The following is a 21,756-nucleotide window of genomic DNA, read 5'->3' on the forward strand; positions in this document are numbered from 1 at the left end:
GCTTGCGCATGAAGATACCAGAAAGTGCCTAGGAAGCATTGGAAATGTTAATATATGGTTATATTTCAAATATGCAGAACTGCTTCAAAATATGCGACAGGCAAAGGATGAAGATTATAAAAATATTCTTCAAGATATAAGAATTGGAAAAGTAAGTGAACATGACAAAGAAGCTTTACAGGCACGATTACTTTCAAATTTGTTTCCAAACGAAAATATTCTCCCAGAGAATATTTATATGAAAATTGCTGAAAACAAATCTGTGATATGCTTGATACCAACTCTGCAAGAATGTTCAATCTTCAACAACAAAATGTTAAAGTTAGAAAATCAAGAGATTGTAAAACTGGAAGCTATTGGTAAAATAGAGCATGAAGGAGCTACTATTATTTTGTCAGAAAAGTTGAAATCAAAATTGGATTCTTTAGAGAAGACAATATCTAAAACTGATGGTTTTGAAAAGATTCTATATGCATGTTTAAATTGTCGTATAATTTTACGACGGAATTTACATGTGGAAAGAGGTTTAGCAAATGGAGAAATGGGTCATGTTGTTGATTTTGTGAATTACCGAAATAGAGATGAAATTGAATTTTTGAAAATTAAATTTGATGGAATTGAAGAAGTAGAACAATTGAGTCGTTGTTCTGCCCGATTTTTGCTTGTGAAAGATTTATATGTCCGCCGAAAACAGTTTCCTGTTTGTTTGGCATATGCGGTGACTATTCAATAAATCTCAAGGTTTAAGTGTAGATAGTGCTTTGATGAATATTGGAAGTTCTGTGTTCAAGGAGGGTATGGCATATGTTGCTTTATCTCGAGTCAGAACTTTATCTGGATTATACTTGATTGATTTTGATGAGACAAAGATTAGTGCAGATCTAAATTGTGTAAAAGAATATAATAGGCTAAGAAGAGAATATGCTCCAAATTTACCTCAATATCCTTTATTTGAAAAGCGTGTGGTAGGCCGAAAAAGAAGAAATGAGAAAAATTGTAGCGAGGTTGTAGCAAAAAGAAAAAAAATTGATTAACCAGTAATTGTAAGCAGAAAGGAAAAGGATTCTGTTGAAGATGTTGTTGGATTTCAGTTTGAAAACAGTTCTGGTGTCAACTGCTATGCTAATAAAGTGGTTAATGTTGTTTTTTTTCTCCAAACTTTACAAGAGCAGATTGTTGAAAATCGGGATCAAAGATTTTGTTGTTTGTTGAATACTGTGTTTGAGAAATGTAGCAGGTATAAAACAAAAATAGAAAGTGTTTCTGATATTCGAAATGTTTTAGACATATGTTCTGGTCTAAATCAATTTTCACAGAATATTCAGCAAGATTGTCAGGAATTTCTAATGTATATGCTTGTTGTATTGCAAGATGAAGGTATGGATGTTGAAAATCTTTTTGGCCTTTCTTATAAATGGCAGCATGACTGCGACAATCGTTCCTTTTCAAGTAGCACTACAATAGACACTGAAAGATTTATATATTTGACTTTACCAGACTGCAAATCAGTGTCTTTTAATAATCTCGTTAGAGAAGCAAATCAAAACATGGTCTGTACCCAATGTAACTCTGCAATGCTATCAACATTATTTATACAAAGATATGGACAGTATGTAGTTTTAATGTTCCAATGATGTAGACCTGATGGAACTAAATTGACAACTTTAATAAAAAATGTTGTGGCTTCTCAATTATCAATTTCAGGAAGAACCTTTGTAACTGCAGCAATTATTTTCCATGATGGTCCTTCTACAACATCAGAACATTACACAGCTTATTTAAAACGTCAAAAAGGCTGGACTTATTGTAACGATACACAATTGACTTTCAAACAACGTTTGCCTTTTGACTTGCAAAATTCTTACCTAGTGTTCTTACAACCCAAATTTTAGGAAAAGTAATTGGCTAGGAAGATTAGAGCAGTTAATAAAAGTTAGTCTGCTGTTCAAAATTACTTTGTGAGTGAGAGTGATCAAGATAATAAAAAACTTGTAGTTCTCATAGAGGTAGTGTAAGTGTATCACATTGTGAGTGATATCAGTATTATAGGAAATGTTGATCATGAGTGAGCCAGAGGTGGAAATATAACTATTGTTAGATGATCGAATAGATGTTGGAGCTTTTCATTCAGAAAGTCGGGTAAATGGAAGTTTAAAAGTAAAATTTCCAAAAAAATGACTTTTCATATACTATTTGGCCTCGTGGAAAAGTAAGTGAATCAAAAATGAGTATTTCGGGTAAATGTTGTTAATATATGTTTTTATATTACTTTACTTTGAGAGTTTAATAATGACATACTAATGTTTTATTAGTTTGTGATTGTTGAAATGTACGTAACTAATTGTTGTTTGGAAAAAAACATTTAAGATATTTTTTTTCTAAGTTTTACATTATTTATTGAAACGTTGTATGGGTTTTTTAAACACAATCTTTTTGATTGTGTTTTTTTTTGCCCGCTGTCATATGATGAGTAGTATTGAACAGCAAAATAAATCATATAACATATTGTACAAGTTATTTTGTATTTTGTATTGTGAAATATATATTATACTTCCCTTGTCTCATGCTCACTCGCCTATATCCACCCTCTATCACCCCTCTTTACTCACCCTCACTGCCCTTCTCTCACCCTCCTTCACCCCCGTTCCCTTACTCCGCTTCCCTCACTACCCCTCATTCCCCATTCCTTCACTCCCCTTCCCCTCTCCCCCTCCCCCACTTTCCTGCTCTCAGTCCTTCTCCTTCACTCCCCTTCCCCTCTTTCCTTCCTTTGCTCCCTCACTCATTCCCCTTCTCTCACTCACCTTACTCCACTTCACTTACTCCTTCTCTCACTCCCTCTGTCCTCTCACATCTTCACTCCCCTTCCCTCACTCTCTCTCTCTTACCCTCACTCCCTCCATCTACTCACTTTGTCACTCCCCCTTCCCTCACGCTCACTCCCTTTAACTCACCAACACTCCCTCACTTACATTTCTTTGCTCCCTCTCTCAGTCCTCTTCTCTCACTCCTTCCTTCACTCCCTCTATCTCCTCACTCCCTCACTCCCCTTGTCTTACGCTCACTCGCCTTTATCCACCCTATATCACCCCTCTTTCCTCAACCTCACTGCCCTTCTCTCACCCTCCCTCACCCCGTTCCCTTACTCCATTTCCCTCACTTATCCTCATTCCCCATCCTTAACTCCCTTTCCCCTCACTCTCCTCCCCCACTCACTGTTTCCCTGTCCCTCTGCTTCACTCCCCTTCCACTTCTTTCCTTCCTTTGCTCCCTCAGTAATTCTCCTTCCCTAACTCACCTTACTCCACTTCACTCACTCCTTCTCTCACTCCCTCTGTCTTCTCACTCCTCACTCCCCTTCACTCACCCTCACTCACCTTCCATCCCTCACTGTCGTGAACGCACCCTCACTCACTACCCCTTCCCTCTCCCTCACTCCCCTTCCTTTACTCCCCTTTCCTCATTTAGTTTTGCTAACTCACATTTCTTTAGTCCCTTACTCACCTTCAATTCATTTATCTCTCCCTCTCTTCCTCTTTGTCACTGAATCTAACCGCCTCATTATCCTCTTAGTAATTTACTCTCCCTCTATTTCTCTTTCCCTCTCTCTGTCCTTCACCATTCCTTTGGTTCCCTTTCTGTATCCTTCACTTCTACTTTATCTCTTAGTACCCTTTTGTAACTTTTAATCTCCTACCTTGTCTCTTGTATTTTGAAATATATATTATAAATATTATAACTTATTTTTTTCCCTCTTCCACAGATATTATATTTAGTAAAAATATGTAATGAAGTTTACATTACTTATAAGGTAAGTTTCACCATCAAAATATAGTTTCTCATCACTCTTTTCCTCAACCTCACTGCTCTTCTCTCACCCTCCCTCACCCGGTTCCCTTACTCCGCTTCCCTCACTTATTCTAATTCCCCATGTTTACTCCCCTTCCTCCCACTCCCCTCCCACACTCAGCTTCTTTGAGTCCCCCTTCTTCACTTCCCTTCCCCTCTCTTCCCTTCCTTCACTCCCTCACTCATTCGCCTTTCCTCACTCACCGTACTCCACTTCACTCACTCCTTCTCACACTACCTCTGTCCTCTCACTTGCTCACTCCTCTTCCCTCACTCCATCTGCCTTACCCTCACTCCCTCCGTCCCCTCACTCTCTCACTTCCCTTCACTCACCCTCACTCATCTTCCATCCCTCACTGTCATCAACTCACCCTCACTCACTCCCCCTTCCTTCTCCCTCACTCGCCTTGCCTTACTCTCACTCCCATTACTTTATCCTCCCTCACCCTCTTTCCCTCAATATCAATCCCCTTTTTTCACCTTTACTCATTCCCTTCCCTCACTCCCTGTCACTCTCCTTTGTTCACTCCACTTCGACTCACTCCCGTTCACAACTCACCTTCCCTCACTCCCCTTCTGTCACTTGTTCCCTCCGTCACTTTCTCCCCTTCATTCACTCATTTGATTCATTCATTTATTCAGTACACATTCTGTGAAAAAAAGAATAACACAATATATAAGGAATATGGCTCTTTTTGGAGAATTGGAGGTAGTTCTGAAAGGAACATTTTTTTTCTTAAATTTTTTTTCTACTTTTTAAGAACGATTTTATATTTTGGGGGATTTTTTTCAGGAGAAAAACAAAACCAGGGAATCCAAAACTGCTCAACAGGAGCAAAAAAAAGGGGAAACATTAGGGCTGGGAAGAGCAGTGGTGGTCCTTCTTCTTACGGACAATTAGTTCAATGCTCTGCTCCCCGTAGCAGAGCAGTTGATCACACTGTTTGCAGACGATTTTCAAATCTGCAAACACCGGCTGGATGTTGGGGATTAAAGTTGATGTTCTTCTCCCAAATGATGTAGATGCTCCGGTAGAGGTGGTGGGGGGGCTCCTCAGGCAGGAATTCCACATCAGAATCTGAGGAGGGGTCCTGGGAAGCAGACATCTTTCAAAAATGAGTTTAAGAAACAGGCAAGAGGTGTTCTCTCAGCAATTGCAAAGAGGTAGTCAGGGAAATGGGTCGGCCCTTTCCATAGTTGTGAAAAAAACTGTTATGAACCAATCAAAAGTGTTGTTATAAGGTCACATGGCTTGACGCGCGCTTACGGTGCGCGCTCCGGGGCGCTTACGAGGGCGCTTACACGGCACATACGTAGGTGCTTACGGAGGCGCATACGGGGGCGCTTACGCGGCGCGTATGAATGACGTTTTGCTCGATTTTCGGAAATGCTTTTAAAGTTAAAATACGGTTCTTAAAAATCAAAAATACTACTTTTTTGAGTATGCCACTAAATGTCTTGCATTATTATTTACTTTAAATACATAAATATTGTTTTTTCTGCTCGCGGGATTTCCGCTCTCGCTACGTGTACGGGTGCGTGTACGGGTGTGCGCACCCTGAGCGCACCGGAGTGTAAATATTTAAAAAAATATATACAGGAAAAAACATCCAAAAATTAATATTATAAAAATATAGAATATTGGAATAATTAGAAAAAATTATAAAAATTAATAGCTATAAAAATTAGCTATTGAAAAAACTTAATAATTCACTTAAAAACCGTAGGTTTCAAACTTGTTATAGTTAGAAATTAGCATTGAAAAAACCTTACAAATTCACAGAAAAAACCATAGGTTTTACACCAGTTATAGTTAGCTGCACATTTCACTCAAACAAAACCATTGAAATTCCCCCTTTAGAGTTAGTTGTACTCACTATAACTCGCGCGCCTGCAATCCACTGTTGATGATGTCACATATTACATCATTCATGACATGGTCAGTGACATCACTTATGACATCACTGATGACATCACTGATGACATCATCCATGTGACAGTGAAATACACCTCATCACACACTAGTATAATATTTTTCACTCAGTGTAAAATAGAAAGTGCCCTACTTCAAACCAGTGACACATCAATAGTATTTTCTAAACATCCACTCAGTGAATCATAGATCTATACGCACATCTAATCACTTACCTATAGATTCAGTGTTATATACAGTGAATAATTAACAGAACACTAACAAATATACTTATACGCCTATTTCAACATTACACACCAGCACACATTGTATTCACTTATAAAGACATCTTATTGACTTATGCAAACAATGGATCATACTTACATTTACTCACCTACACACTTCTACAACCACCACTTCATCTATTCATCTATACACTTAGTGTGTTATAAAATGACTATTAGAAAAATTCAGATCTCCATACAGTGACTCATACAATCACTAAGTCTTAGGCTCTCTTAATTAGATATAACTGTAACATACACTGCTTCTTTATAGAAATTTAATGGAGATATACTATTGAGAGACATATTTAATCACCACCACACCCATAAACATATACACTCACTGAAACAAGTGTTATAACATGTAGTCCTAACCTCATTTAACTACTGAATTAACTATTCACACATTTTTATTCACACATTTACATACCCCCACGAAACCACATAGACATTCATTTACCCATACAAATACTCAGTTAAGAAACCAATAACAAATATAGTCTTTAATATACCAATTAAGTCAAAGCAATAAAGACCTTAACACAGTTAAATAACTACATATTATATATAGTGAGACTCTACAAATTAGTCAAGGAAACAATCAATGACACTATTACTAAATCCATCATTCACACATTTATATTTATATATCCACTCATTCTTCAATGCAAAGTAGTGTATTTATAATACATATTTAAATATCAAAGCAAACCACATTCACTGGATGATGTCATCAGTGATGTCATTTGAGATGTCATCAGTGATGTCACTGACCATGTCATGAATGATGTAATATGTGACATCATCAACAGTGGATTGCGGGCGCGCGAGTTATAGTGAGTACAACTAACTATGGGGTCGATTACGATGGCGGACGAAAGGACGACCGCAGTCCTGGAGTAGGCGGAAAATGCCTTTTTTCAGTCCGCCTGCCGCGGGCACTCCGTCCGCCATATTAGGATGGGAAACACTGTCAAAAGTCCGTACGCGGCGGAAGAGCACGCACCGCCACGGAAGTACACCCGACCCCGCGGCGGATGGAACCAATCCAGAGACACCGCCGTATGGAATGACGTCTCCGACCGTCCTTCAAATCACGATGGCGGAAAACACACATCAAATCGCTGCGGAAAAACAACCTGCCTGAACACGGCGGAATCACCACAGCGGAGATACAACACATTGCAGAGATGCCCACCACAAGCAGATCGCCGTCATGGACCCAGCGCTACACACATTTCCGATACTCTTCGTGCTCCACCACCAGCATGTCATGGCCCATCGCTGACGTCGATGCAGGTACGCCAAAACACCAATTGCTGTCGGAAGGGGAATACCTGCCAGGGCTGTGACGTAGGGAGGGGGAGTGTCATGTTTGTGTAACTGCATTTACGATCGCACCAATATATCAACAATTCAAGTACACAACCAGGAATGACAACGACAAACCACGACACATGATTGACTTGCTTTATTAAACATAATAGGGGTATAATCGTACACTACCCAAGAGCATGGACACTGGGTACAACAGAGCAAATACATCTGAAGCAGCACATGAGGGCACAATGCAGTATCAGAACAGCAACAGGGCAGTGTTTACAACAGAGCAGGTACATCAGAGGCAGCACATGAGAGGGCACAATGCAGTATCAGAACAGCAACAGGGCAGTGTTTACAACAGAGCAGGTACATCAGAGGCAGCACATGAGGGCACAATGCAGTATCATAACAGCAACAGGGCAGTGTTTACAACAGAGCAGGTACATCAGAGGCAGCACATGAGAGGGCACAATGCAGTATCAGAACAGCAACAGGGCAGTGTTTACAACAGAGCAGGTACATCAGAGGCAGCACATGAGGGCACAATGCAGTATCATAACAGCAACAGGGCAGTGTTTACAACAGAGCAGGTACATCAGAGGCAGCACATGAGAGGGCACAATGCAGTATCAGAACAGCAACAGGGCAGTGTTTACAACAGAGCAGGTACATCAGAGGCAGCACGTGAGAGGGGCTATGTGCATCAACAGTCCATGGCACCGAACAGGTACATCTGAAGCAGCACATGAGAGGGGCTAAGTGCATCAACAGTCCATGGCAAGGCACAGGTACATCAGAGGCAGCACGTGAGAGGGGCTATGTGCATCAACAGTCCATGGCACAGAACAGGTACATCTGAAGCAGCACTTGAGAGGGGCTAAGTGCATCAACAGTCCATGGCAAGGCACAGGTACATCAGAGGCAGCACGTGAGAGGGGCTAGGTGCATCATCAGTCCATGGCACAGAAGAGGTACATCTGAAGCAGCACATGAGAGGGGCTAAGTGCATCAACAGTCCATGGCACAGAACAGGTACGTCTGAAGCAGCACATGAGAGGGGCTAAGTGCATCAACAGTCCATGGCAAGGCACAGGTACATCAGAGGCAGCACGTGAGAGGGGCTAAGTGCATCAACAGTCCATGGCACAGAACAGGTACATCTGAAGCAGCACATGAGAGGGGCTAAGTGCATCAACAGTCCATGACAAGGCACAGGTACATCAGAGGCAGGACGTGAGAGGGGCTAAGTGCATCAACAGTCCTTGGCACAGAACAGGTACATCTGAAGCAGCACATGAGAGGGGCTAAGTGCATCAACAGTCCATGGCACGGCACAGGTACATCAGAGGCAGCACATGAGAGGGCACAATGCAGTATCAGAACAGCAACAGGCCAGTGTTTACAACAGAGCAGGTACATCAGAGGCAGCACATGAGGGCACAATGCAGTATCATAACAGCAACAGGGCAGTGTTTACAACAGGGCAGGTACATCAGAGGCAGCACATGAGGGCACAATGCAGTATCATAACAGCAACAGGGCAGTGTTTACAACAGAGCAGGTACATCAGAGGCAGCACAAGTACGTGGTCAAGCGCCCAGTCCCAAGGACAGTAACAATGCAAGGGTGGTTACAATGGATAATCGAGACACAAAGTCAAATTACATGTGAGTGATGGTAACTACACCTCACAGCACAGAATCTGGTGGACTGCTTGAACTAGTCGCCTCGGACACACTGCCAGCACCAGATACAGGAGTGTGAGACACAGCCATAGCTCGAGTGACTGACACATGAGCCATAGACCCAGACACACTGCCAGAACCAGACACAGGAGTGTGAGACACAGCCACAGCTCTAGTGACTGACACATGAGCCATAGACCCAGACACACTGCCAGCACCAGAAACAGGAGTGTGAGACACAGCCACAACTCTAGTGACTGACACATGAGCCATAGACCCAAACACACTGCCAGCAGCAGGAACAGGAGTGTGAGACACAGCCACAGATGTAGTGACTGACACGTGAGCCATAGACCAGACATACTGACAGCACCAGAAACAGGAGTGTGAGACACAGCCACAGCTCTAGTGACTGACACATGAGCCATTGACCCAGACACACTGCCAGGACATGTCCCTGTACAGTGACCAACAAATACCATGCCAGCATCTGACACATGAGAGTGGAGGACACACACAGTGCCAGTACCTGAAACAGGAGAGGGCACAACTGACACAGTGCTACTACATGACGCATGACAGCGAACAACAGACACAGTGCCACTATCTGACACATGAGAGTGAACAGCAGCTGACCCACTAGGACCACTGAAATGATGAGCCACAGGGCTGTATGGGCCAGGAGGCAGGGTGGCTCTGGGAGCTGGGGACAGCTGTACTGGAGCGACATTGGGGTGGTCAGGTCTCACTGGTGTGTGTCTCCGTTTCTTTGTGGAATGTAGGGACACCCTGGACATGACTGGACTGGTAAATGTTGTGGCCTCATCAGACATCAAAGAAGGATCATGTGCTTGTGGTGGTCTGCTCTCTGGGGACGTGCTGGACCCTGCTTGATGTTTGCTGTGACCCTGCCTTCTGCCCTCTGCATCATGTGTAATGGGGGATGCAACAACAGTGTACTCCTTATTCTGCTTCTGCGGGGTGTGGATGGGAGTTGAGGTATGTGGGGACTCCACCTCTGACACATGTGTTTTACGTTCCTTCAACAACATCAGCCTGGGGGCAGCTAGGGGTGATGTATGCCTGTCCTTGATGGAGCTCGTGTCCATGGGAGAACCCTTGGTCCTGGTATGTGCCTTGGATGTAGGAGGTGTCCTGTCTCTAGAATGTCCCTGATCCCTGGGCGGTGCACTGTCCCTGGGAGCAGACTTGTCCATTGTAGTGTACCTGTCCTTTGAAGTGTGCTTGTCCTTGGGAGTGTCCCTGCTCTTGGGAGGTGCCCTTTCCTTTGAAGCGTCCATGTCCTTGGTAGTGTCCCTGCTCTTGGGAGGTGCCCTTTCCTTTGTAGTGTCCTTGTTCTTGGGAGTGTCCCTGCTCTTGGGAGGTGCCCTTTCCTTTGAAGCGTCCTTGTCCTTGGGAGTGTCCCTGCTCTTGGGAGGTGCCCTTTCCTTTGAAGCGTCCTTGTGAGTGTCCGTGCTCTTGGGAGGTGCCCTTTCCTTTGAAGCGTCCTTGTCCTTGGGAGTGGCCCTGCTCTTGGGAGGTGCCCTTTCCTTTGAAGCGACCTTGTCCTTGGGAGTGTCCCTGCTCTTGGGAGGTGCCCTTTCCTTTGAAGCGTCCTTGTCCCTAGGAGTGTCCCTGCTCCTGGGATGTGCCGTTTCCTGTGTAGTGTCCTTGTCCTTGGGAGTGTCCCTGGACTTGGGAGGTGCCCTTGCCTTGGGAGTACCTTTTGAGGGGGATGCGTCTGTTACATGTGAATCTTTTTCCCCCAACACCCCTTGAGGATCCTGTGTGTCAACTCCAGTGTAGCTCATGTCGTGATGGGTGAAAGATTTCCCTGTCCGAGGGGATGCTGTTTGTACCCTCCGTGCCCTGCCTTGCTGCCTGTGGCTGCTTCTAGTGCAATACCCTGAAAATGACGCCTGGTCTGAAATTTCACTCTCCCCTGAGACATCTAGTGGTGTGGATGGGGGAACAGAAGCAGCACCCTGTCCATGCAACTGAAGAATGGCTGACGACACAGTGTTTGCTAATGACTGAACTGTTCTGTGGAGACCAGCAACATCGCCATGCATCCCCTCCATGAATGCTACCACCTGCCCCAACTTCCTATCGTGGTCTTGAAATGCATTGATCATGTTGGTCTGCCCTACACACAGCTGTCGCAGCAGATCAACAGCCTCAGCACAAAGTGCACTTTGTGGCACTGGGGCAGGGGCAGCGGTGCCTGCGCCGAAGGCACCTCTGCTCCCCCTACTCTGGCGAGCACGAGCAGTACTTGTTGCAGTTGGTGGCAGTGTGGGCCCTGTGTGCTGTGTACCGACTGAAGGTGTTGATTGCCCACTCCCTGTCTGTGTGCTGTGTACCGACTGAAGGTGTTGATTGCCCACTCCCTGTCTGTGACAACAGTGCTGACTCACCACCACTGTCTGAGGATGAGGACGATGGTGTCTCCACATGTGAGTCCTCAGGGACGGTTCTGTCCCCTTCTCCGGGGCTGCCCTCTTCAGTGTCAGTCTGCGTGTGTGTGATCTCGGATCCAGATGCATTGCCACCACTCATCTCCGTCGTCTGTGTGTCAGTGCCCTCGGCCAAAGCTGGAAGAGAGGGAAGAGGTGTTAACCTAAGTGCCACACTCACGTACTGAAGGTTACAAATTCACACCTTTCCTTACAGTCGATTGACATGTAGCACCCATCCTGCACATGAACCACCCCTACCAGACATCCTTATATCAAAGAACCGTGGGTGTCTGTGAAACATGTACATCATACAAACAGGGCAAGTGCATGCAGACCACCACACATGTCATGCCATGGGACCACAGTCCTCAACGGCATGTCCTGGAACCCTCAACTACAAATCAACTGGTATGTCCACCTGGCGGACATGGGTGCTAACGCTCACTCCGCTAATGGCACCAACATGCAACTGATGCAAAACATACGCACCACGGATGTCACTACTGTGTCTGAGCACCAATACATGCATGCACTCACAAGTTACAGATTCATACAGTCTGCTTACCGCTAGTTTGCTGTTGATCCCCTCTCAGCCGGGCGGACAGATCAGGATGCGTCACAGCAATTATACGGTGCATTAGAGGGGTCATGGTGCGTCGGGCCAGGCGGCTTGATCTTGGGATAATCCCCAGTGTCATCTACGCAACATTCTTGCTGAGCCTGGATATGTTGTCCCAGCGCTTGTGGCAGTGTGTGTGTCGTCTATTGCACACCCCCACTGCCCGTACATCACGTGCTATGGTCCTCCACACGGCCTTGTGTAGGTGCAGCTTGACCTACCATGATGGGAGACAAGAGGGGAACATCAGTGGACAGTTTGACCTTCACAAACATCGTAGAAACATGTATCTTCATGCAGCCATGCTCAGTACAACACATGTGAAGGTCCCACAGCACAACGCCAAGCTAGCAGAAGCCAGGAGACACTGACCACCTCATGCCCACCAACATGTTACCCACGGCACTTACCACCTGTCCGGGGGCACCGTAGAGCCGTTCAGAGTTGCTGAGCACACCGTCCACAAGGACATCCAGCTCCGCTGCGGTAAAGGGACGAGACCGGATCTCTCGCACTCTCTGCATGGCAAGGTCCAGGACTGTGGCACAACAGCAGAAGTTGTTGGATAGCTCAGGAGCAGCAGGTCGAGGTGACGGTCGCAGGCAGCAGTTGTTGGATAGCTCAGGAGCAGCAGGTCGAGGTGACGGTCGCAGGCAGCAGTTGTTGGATAGCTCAGGAGCAGCAGGTCGAGGTGACGGTCGCAGGCAGCAGTGGCTGGAAGCAGTGAATGTGTGCAGAAGATTTTCACACATATATAGGGTCCTGAGCTCATATCTGTGGCACATGTCTGCAGCAATTGGTTTTCCCTGGATGCATCATTGGAAAAGAGCCAATGACTCACCCTGGTGTGGCGGTGCACGGCTTCCGCTATTTTTGAATGCGCTTTCGCACCCCGCCTAACCTGGTTCCATTGGCTACATGTGCACGGACCGTCACGGTCACACACCGGCAACCGCATGTGCGCGCTACCGCGACGGTGCATCAATTGAAAATAATCACTCACTGGCGCCGCTATGGCGGTGCACGCATTCCGCGGGGGCGATGCAGGCTAACACATACATTTAAATATGCAATTTGAAATGGCAGTTGATACCCCCTTACAGTCACATTGCGTCACCCACCGCCAGTCCTGGCCGGTCACCCACCGCCGATGCTGGCAGTGGGTGAGCGGCCTGTGCATTGAGGTCACCATTGCATGGGAGGCCCTGGCCGGTCACCCACCACCAGTCCTGGCCGGTCACCCACCGCCAGCACCCGGCGGTGGGTGACCGGCCAGGACTGGCGGTGGGTGACCGGCCAGGACTGGCGGTGGGTGACCAGCCTGCACCCAGCGGTGGGTGACCGGCCAGGACTGGTGGTGGGTGACTGGCCAGGACTGGCAGTAGGTGACCGGCCTGCATCTGGCGGTTGGTGACCGGCCAGGACTGGCGGTGGGTGACCGGCCAGGACTGGCGGTGGGTGACCGGCCAGGACCGGTGGTGGGTGACCGGCTAGGACTGGTGGTGGGTGACCGGCCTGCACCCGGTGGTGGGTGACCGGCCAGGACTGGCGGTGGGTGACCGGCCAGGACTGGCGGTGGGTGACCGGCCAGGACCGGCATTGGGTGACCAGCCAGGACTGGCGGTGGGTGACCAGCCAGGGCCACCCATGCCATGGTGACCTCAATGCACAGGCCGCTCACCCACCGCCAGCACCCGGCGGTGGGTGACTGGCCAGGACTGGTGGTGGGTGACCGGCCAGGACCGGCGGTGGGTGACCGGCCAGGACTGGTGGTGTTGTGACCGGCCTGCACCCGGCAGTGGGTGACAGGCCAGGACTGGCGGTGGGTGACCGGCCAGGACTGGCAGTGGGTGACCGGCCAGGGCCACCCATGCCATGGTGACCTCAATGCACAGGCCGCTCACCCACCGCCAGCACCCGGCGGTGGGTGACCAGCCAGGACCGGCGGTGGGTGACCGGCCAGGACTGGCGGTGGGTGACCAGCCTGCACCCGTAGGTGGGTGACCGGCCAGGACTGGCGATGGGTGACCGACCAGGACTGGCGGGCAGCGGTGGGTGCTGCAATGTGAGTGTAAAGGGGGTATCAACTGTCATTTCGAATTGCATTTCAAATGTATGTGTTGACCTGCACCGCCCCCGCAGAATGCGTGCACCGCCATAGCGACGCCAGTGAGTGATTAGTTTCAAATGATGCACCGTCGCGGTAGTGCGCACATGCGTTTTGCGGGGTGTGACCGGGATGGTCCTTGACCATACAGCATATGTCATGCTTAATTGCTGTGTCAACGATCATCTTCTGTGTTGGTGGAAGGCGTCCCCAGAAGGCATATGTACACTCACTGCATGTCTCCGCACACATGTAATGTTCATAGATGTACATGTGTGTCAGAACATGTCCAGAATGCTGCAAGAATAATGATGTCAAGTCAATGGACCGTGTCCACGTGTGACATTCATGTCCATTTGTTGCATGTGTGCTCATACTGTTGACCTTGCCAGTGGTTAACAAAGGCTAGTGATGTGCACCCAAGTTGCATCAGATGTGCATGGCGATGTGTTGACGTCTTGGTTTTGCGGACACACGTTTCCATTTGTACACATCTACACAGTACATCAAGGGTGTGTACCTACATTCAGAAGCTGTTTTGAGTGTGTGGTTTGTGTGTGTAAGTAACAATGATGTGGGTGTACATGCATTCTGTGTATGCGTGTCTGTTGTTGTGTGCCCATGCATGTCATGTGAGGATGCCCAGCATTGTAGGTGGGGTCATGGGTGCATGAAGACAAGGAGGGTGTGTTCCATGTTCATGTTGTGTGTGCACGTACATGTGTGTCTGTGGGGACGCTTGTCCACATTTGGGCCCTCAGTCATGTGTTGTTGCCAGATATTTCAACATGTGTGCACGTTGCATTGGACATGATTGCACACAGGATGTTGCTTGTGGTTGAACATTGTGTGTGTATTTAGCTGTATTGCCTTATATTTTGGTCACGTCACACATATAATCACTGTCTGCAACATGTATTATTTGCATTGTGTTGGTCAAGATGTGATAGTGTGGCACAGGTATACGTTGCTGGTCAATTGACATCTTCTACCATATACTCCGACACAGGAGGGCTCCAAATGTGCATCGACCGTACACTGTGCCGGAGGACATGGTTAACGAGGAGGTGATCCGCAAATTCCGGCTTGATCGACGTAGATTGCAGGAGCTTGTAACACAATTGTCACCTCATCTGCAGCCATGCAGGACATATCCAGGAGCTATTACACCCACAGCAAAGGTGATGGCGGCACTTCACTTCTTTGCAACTGGCACTTTCCAGTACACAGTTGGTCATGCTGGGGGGATGTCACAATCCATGTTCAGCATGGTACTGCGGGATGTTCTGAATGCCATGATGCATTACATCCATTTTCCACGTCCGGCACAGTTGGCAGCAGTCAAAGGGGACTTCTATGCCCTGGCCCAGATACCACACGTAGTGGATTCCATTGATGGCACACATATTGGTCTCATTCCACCCCAGGCACGTGAACCTGTATATAGGAATCCGAAGCACTACCATTCGATCAACGTGCAAGTGGTGTGCCTGGCTGACAACATCAACTCCCATGTGTGTGCCAGATTTCCCGGGTCCGCCCATGACTCCGACATCCTGCAGAGCAGCATTGTCCCCCAACTGTTGGCTAATCTGCGTCCAGAACGTGCGTGGCTTGTAGGTGAGTGTGCTGTGAGGACAATTGTGTTGTATGTGTGGCATGGAGATCCCACCAATCCTGGTAATGATATTTGTGTCTGTCATCCCCCCACCTAGGCGACTCTGCTGAGCCCCATACGGAATCCTACTACCCCTGGTGAAATGCGTTATAATGATGCCCATGGGAGGACACGTCGAGTGATAGAACGTACTTTTGGACTGCTGAAATTTAGGTTTCGCTGCCTTGATAAAACCGGAGGGGCCCTGCCATACTCACCAGGCAAAGTATGCCAAATCGGGATTGCCTGCTGCATGCTCCACAACCTGGCCTTGCTCAATAACATTGAACTGATCATGGGCCCTGAAGACCAACAGGTTGCTCCGCCTCCCATCCCACCCATGTCCACTGATGAGGATAGTGGGGAGGAAGAAGGTGTGGACCAGAGGCGTCAGCTCATTGATCGCTATTTTCCTTGAATGTGAGTAGCTACCTCTTGTGCACATAGACAATGCGTGATGGATGTTTGCTGGTGATGTGTGGGTGTGGTGTGTCTATGCTGCCTGTTCTGGTATGTTCTGTTTGCAGATGTGTGTGTGAGATGTTGTACATGCAATGCTCCCTGAGGTGTGTCCTGTGATCCACTTAATTGGTGATGAGTGTGGTTTGTGGGATGTTGCAGTACAGTGTGTTGTGATGGTTGTGAATCACTTTCCTGACCTGTGCGTGTTGTTCTCTCATTATCCCTAGGTCACTCCCACAGAGGCATGATTCTCCAGAACATTGATCCCTGCACCTGGTAATGACATTTTATTAGACAAACATGTGATTAAAACATGGAGGTCACACAGCATAGAGTGTTAACGTGGTGTTTATTTACAGGTTGTGGATTGATGTTGGTGCATATTTACAAGTAGGTGTTGGGGGTAAGTGAGAGTTGAAGGTCATGGCAGATGAAAACACCGTGGGGACACCACATTGTGTGATGTCCACCTAGTCCAACAGACGTGTGCCAATGCTTGGCATTGTGGGGCAGGATAGTTGACCGGGTGAATGGCAGGCTCAAGGAAGGGTGAAGTCAGTGGCGGCCCCTCTTCGAGCGGGTAGATGGTGCACTTCCACTGCTCTCAGCTGCATCCAGCCTCGGACGGCCCCTCCGTCTTGGAACCGGAGCGTAGACAGCTTTTGGGGCAGGTTGGTCAGGTTCCACCTCCCTGTCCGTGGCCTCAGGTGATGGTGGCGGTGGTGTTGGTGACCTGTCCCGCTGAGCACTTGGGTGAGTGGGTGGTGGTGTGGCGCAGGACAACCACTCCCTCCACAGAGCAGTTTGCTGGCCCATGAGGTCCACAATTTGGCCAATGCGAATGTCGTTGGACCGCAACAGCTGGCTGCTCTCTTGCGAGTCTTGGTGGGCCTGGTCGGACTGTGCCTGCGACCGCTCATAGGAGGCAATGACTCTGGCGATGGCTTCCAGGGTCTCGGCCCCAGGATGGGGTGGGTCTCCTTCCCGACCTCGCCTAGCAATTACACTCCTGGTTGGGAGCTGTGGCCTCACCTGTGTCCTCTCCCGCCCACTCTCCCTGCTAGCCTGGGATGTCGATGGTCCATCATTGGGCAATGGGTCAGGCAGGGTGGCACAGACAGGAGTGGTGGTGGTGGTGGTGGTGGTGGTGGTTGTTGTGGTGGTAGCTGCACTGCTCACAATGGCAGGTGTTGGTGTAGTGACACAGGCCAAGTTGGTGGAGGCCGGGATGTCCTGGGAGCCTGATGGCCCAGTCTGCTTGGGGCAGCATCGTCCTCTGCACCTGAGCTGTCAATGGGATCGTCCCCAGAGAGTCCTGGCTGTGAGGGGGGCAACTGGTGTTGGCGGTTGCTGCTTTCGCCGATCAAGTTGCGATCACCTGAGGGACAAGATTTTCACAATTAATGCTGTGGGCATGACATGTTTTTGGTAGCAACATTACAAATCACTATGGAATCAGGACATGGTTGTTGTTGTCATCATGTTGTTGTGGTTGACAGTACAGGGCAATATGGTGGCATGGATTTGGGAAGGCAATACTTGGATATGTGTGGTCATGTCCTGTTATTGGATGTTCCCCCTGAGAAGATGTCTATCTACCTGTCAGTTTGCAGGAGGAGATGCACTGGTCTCCAAATGGTGGGCAGACTCAATCTTGCTCTGGAGTGAGACATGGGTGCTGACACCCCCACCCCCCACCACCCTCCCTGTAGACATGGGGGCCTGTTGGGATTTGTAGTGTTAGTCCCGCACACACCCCACCCACCACCACCCTCCCTGTAGACAAGGGGCCTGTTGGGAGTTGTAGTGCTGGTCTCTAACACACCCCACCCACCAACCTCCCTGTAGACATGGGGGCCTGTTGGGAGTTGTAGTGCTAGTCTCACACACACCCCACCCACCACCACCCTCTCTGTAGACACGGGGGCCTTTTGGGAGTTGTAGTGCTGGTCTCTAACACCCACCACCCCCGTCCCTGTAGACATGGGGGCCTGTTGGGAGTTGTAGTGCTGGTCTTTCACACACCCCACCCACTACCACTCTCCCTGTAGACATGGGGGCCTGTTGGGAGTTGTAGTGCTGGTCTCTAACACACCCCACCCACCTCTCTCACACCCCACACCCCTCACCACCCTCCCTGTAGACATGGGGGCATGTTGGGAGTTGTAGTGCTGGTCTCTCACGCCCCCCACCAACCTCTCTCACAACCCCTACCCACCTCTATCACCCCCCCCCACCCACCACCACCCTCCCTGTAGACATGGGGGCCTGTTGGGAGTTGTAGTGCTGGTCTCTAACACCCCCCACCCACCACCACCCTCCCTGTAGACATGGGGGCCTGTTGGGAGTTGTAGTGCTGGTCTCTAACACCCCCCACCCACCTCTCTCACACCCCACATCCCCCACCACCCTCCCTGTAGAAATGGGGGCCTGTTAGGAGTTGTAGTGCTGATCTCTAACACACCCCACCCACCTCTCTCACACCCCAACACCCCCACCGCCCTCCCTGTAGACATGGAGGCCTGTTGGGAGTTGTAGTGCTGGTCTCTTACACACCCCACCCACCTCTCTAACACCCCCCACCACCCTCCCTGTAGACATGGGGGCCTGTTGGGAGTTGTAGTTCTGGTCTCTAACACCCCCCACCCACCACCACCCTCCCTGTAGACATGGGGGCCTGTTGGGAGTTGTAGTGCTGGTCTCTCACACACCCCACCCCCACCACCCTCCCTGTACACATGGGGGCCTCTTGGGAGTTGTGGTGCTGGCTGCTTTGACAACATGCAAGGCTGGGAACGTAGGAGGCAACATTTGTGTTTGGTCATGATGGGTGCATTTGAGCCCAGGACTTCACATTTGGGTGACTATGCGGCACACATGCATGGATTGGAGCCAGGGAGATGTGTGTTGGCAGTTGTGCAAGGCAGACCATGGCAGTGTGATAGTGGTCATTGGTTTGTACTTAACAGCCTCTAGTCCCTCCTCGATTCCTTCTTGGCTCTCAGGGCGCAGTATGCCCAGCACCTTCTCCTCCCATTCTGCAAATGGCATGGGCTCCGGGGGAGTGCCACCGCCAGTGTGGTTTGCCCGCAGGTGGTTCTTCGCCCTGATGCCTGTCACCCTTGCCTTGAGGCCGTGCCACCGCCTCTGGATCTCGTGTTTGGTGCGTGGCACGGTCCCTGACGCATTGACTCTGATCACTATCCTGTCCCACATGTTGTTTTTGGTTGCCAAGGTGGTCTGATGGACTAGGGTGCCAAAAAGATGTGGTTCAACATGGATGATTTCATCCACCATGATCTTCAACTCACTGTATGTGAACTTGGGATTTTTCTTTGGTGCCATGGTGTGTGATGTGCAAGGTGTTGGTGTAGTGGGGTGTGGTGTGCAGGTGTGTGGTGTGTAGGGATGGCGTTGTGGGGGTTTGTGTGGTGGGTGTGTTTGTGTGCAGGTTGTATGTGTGTTAGTGTGTGTTTGCTGTTAGTGGTATTGTGGCTCTTGCTTGCAGCTATGCTGTGATGCAAAGGACTGTGGTAGTGGGAGGGATTCATTTTATACTCTGTGTGGTGGTGGTGTCCCAATGGTTGTTGGCAATCAGATGTTCTGTTGGTGTGGTGATTTCGGTGCATTTTTCGGTGCTTGGGGGGGTGTCATTGGGGCGTGTAGTTGCGGGGGTGGGAGTTCCAGGTGGTTGGGTGTCCTGTTTAGTGTATATTTTATTTACTTCCGTCTGCCATTTTGTAATCGGTTTGACGGCAGGGATGGTGTTTGTGTGGTCCTTCCGCAGTCATGGTCTGTTTGGCGATGCATTGTTTCCGCGGCGGTTGGGGACGGTGGTGAGTTCCGTTGGAATGGCGGCGGTATCCTAATCGCATGGCCGGACCCTCCGCAGGTATAGCAGCGGTTGGGCCTGTTCCCGCGGTCATGTTCGTCCGCGGCGGAGGGTGTTTCTTTGCTACCGTCCGCTTACGGCGGTCTTTGGTGTGGTCCGTCCGCAGCGGACGGTGTTTGATGTGATCCGTCCGCCGCGGTTGGAGTTTCTTGACATAAATATCCTAATCGCAACCGCGGATTCTCCGCGGTGCGGTCGGGAGTGATTTTGCCGTGACCATGGCGGACGGCACCCGTTTCCGTCCGCCATCCTAATAGGCCCCTATAACGGGGGAATTTCAATGGTTTTGTATGAGTGAAATGTCCAACTAACTATAACACCCCTAAAACCTATGGTTTTTTTCAGTGAATTTCTAATGTTTTTTAAATGCTAAATCCTAACCATAACATGCCTGAAACCTATGTTTTTTTCTGTGAATTTCAAAGGTTTTTTAAATGCTAATTCCTAACTATAACATGCCTGAAATCTATGTTTTTTTCAGTGAATTTCAAAGGTTTTGTAAATGACAGTTTTTAAATGTACTAATTGTTATATTTATTTTTTTCATACTGATTTACTAAATTTTTTAAAAAAAATTTTTGCATATTTTTTCAAAGTACATTACATATTTTTAATATAAATTGTAAAAAAAATATTTTAAACAATATTGAAATTCTAATGTTATTTTATTTTATATTCTTTTAAATATATTTATATTATATTACATAGTCTTTTTTGCAGTCGTGCACCCAAAGCGTATCTTTCTAGATCACTGTGCGGAACCTAGCCGCCATTTTAGGATTATTTTGTAGGATCCGCGTAGGGTTATGATGGATGCGTATTTTCCTCCGCGATCGGTGTGCGACTGGTACGTGACTTCAAGCGCATACACGACATATATGTATTACGTTACGCATCGCTCATGCGCTTCCGCGTGACGTTATATAAGTGTTCGACGCGGTGCACGTGCGATTCTCGCAAAAAATGTTAATGTCTAAAAATATATATATATGTATTTAATATAAATATTGAGGCAATATATTATCTGAGCTAATCATAAAAATAAGATTCTTTTACTTTAAAAAAAAAACTATATTACTTTTAAATGCAATTCCGGGAAGTCGCGTTGGGTGCGTACTGCCTGTGCGCATAGTGCGCGGACCCCATGTGACCTCAAAAAAAGACATTTGATTGGTTCATAACTCTTCCTATTCTAACTATTGAACAACACCACCCATTTCAATCATTCTTCTTAGACTTTCTTGGGAAGAATATCTCTCTGCTGAGAAGAATCTTTTTGGTAAATTGGACACCTATTATTACTTACAATGGCTTCAGGACACCAGCCAGCACCATATTCTGATCACTCTTCAGATGAGGACTTTGTTCATGAGCCTCCTCCGGAGAGGTACACCTCAGTGGTGTGGAAGTTTTTTTCTATTCCGGAGGGACAGAAGAAAGTGAACGCTGTCAAGGTGACATGCAAGATCTGCAAAAGCGTCCTAACTAGAGTTAACCCATTGAAAAA

This window comes from Lissotriton helveticus, chromosome 6 (assembly GCF_964261635.1).
Source record: "Lissotriton helveticus chromosome 6, aLisHel1.1, whole genome shotgun sequence".
Lineage (NCBI taxonomy): Eukaryota > Metazoa > Chordata > Amphibia > Caudata > Salamandridae > Lissotriton > Lissotriton helveticus.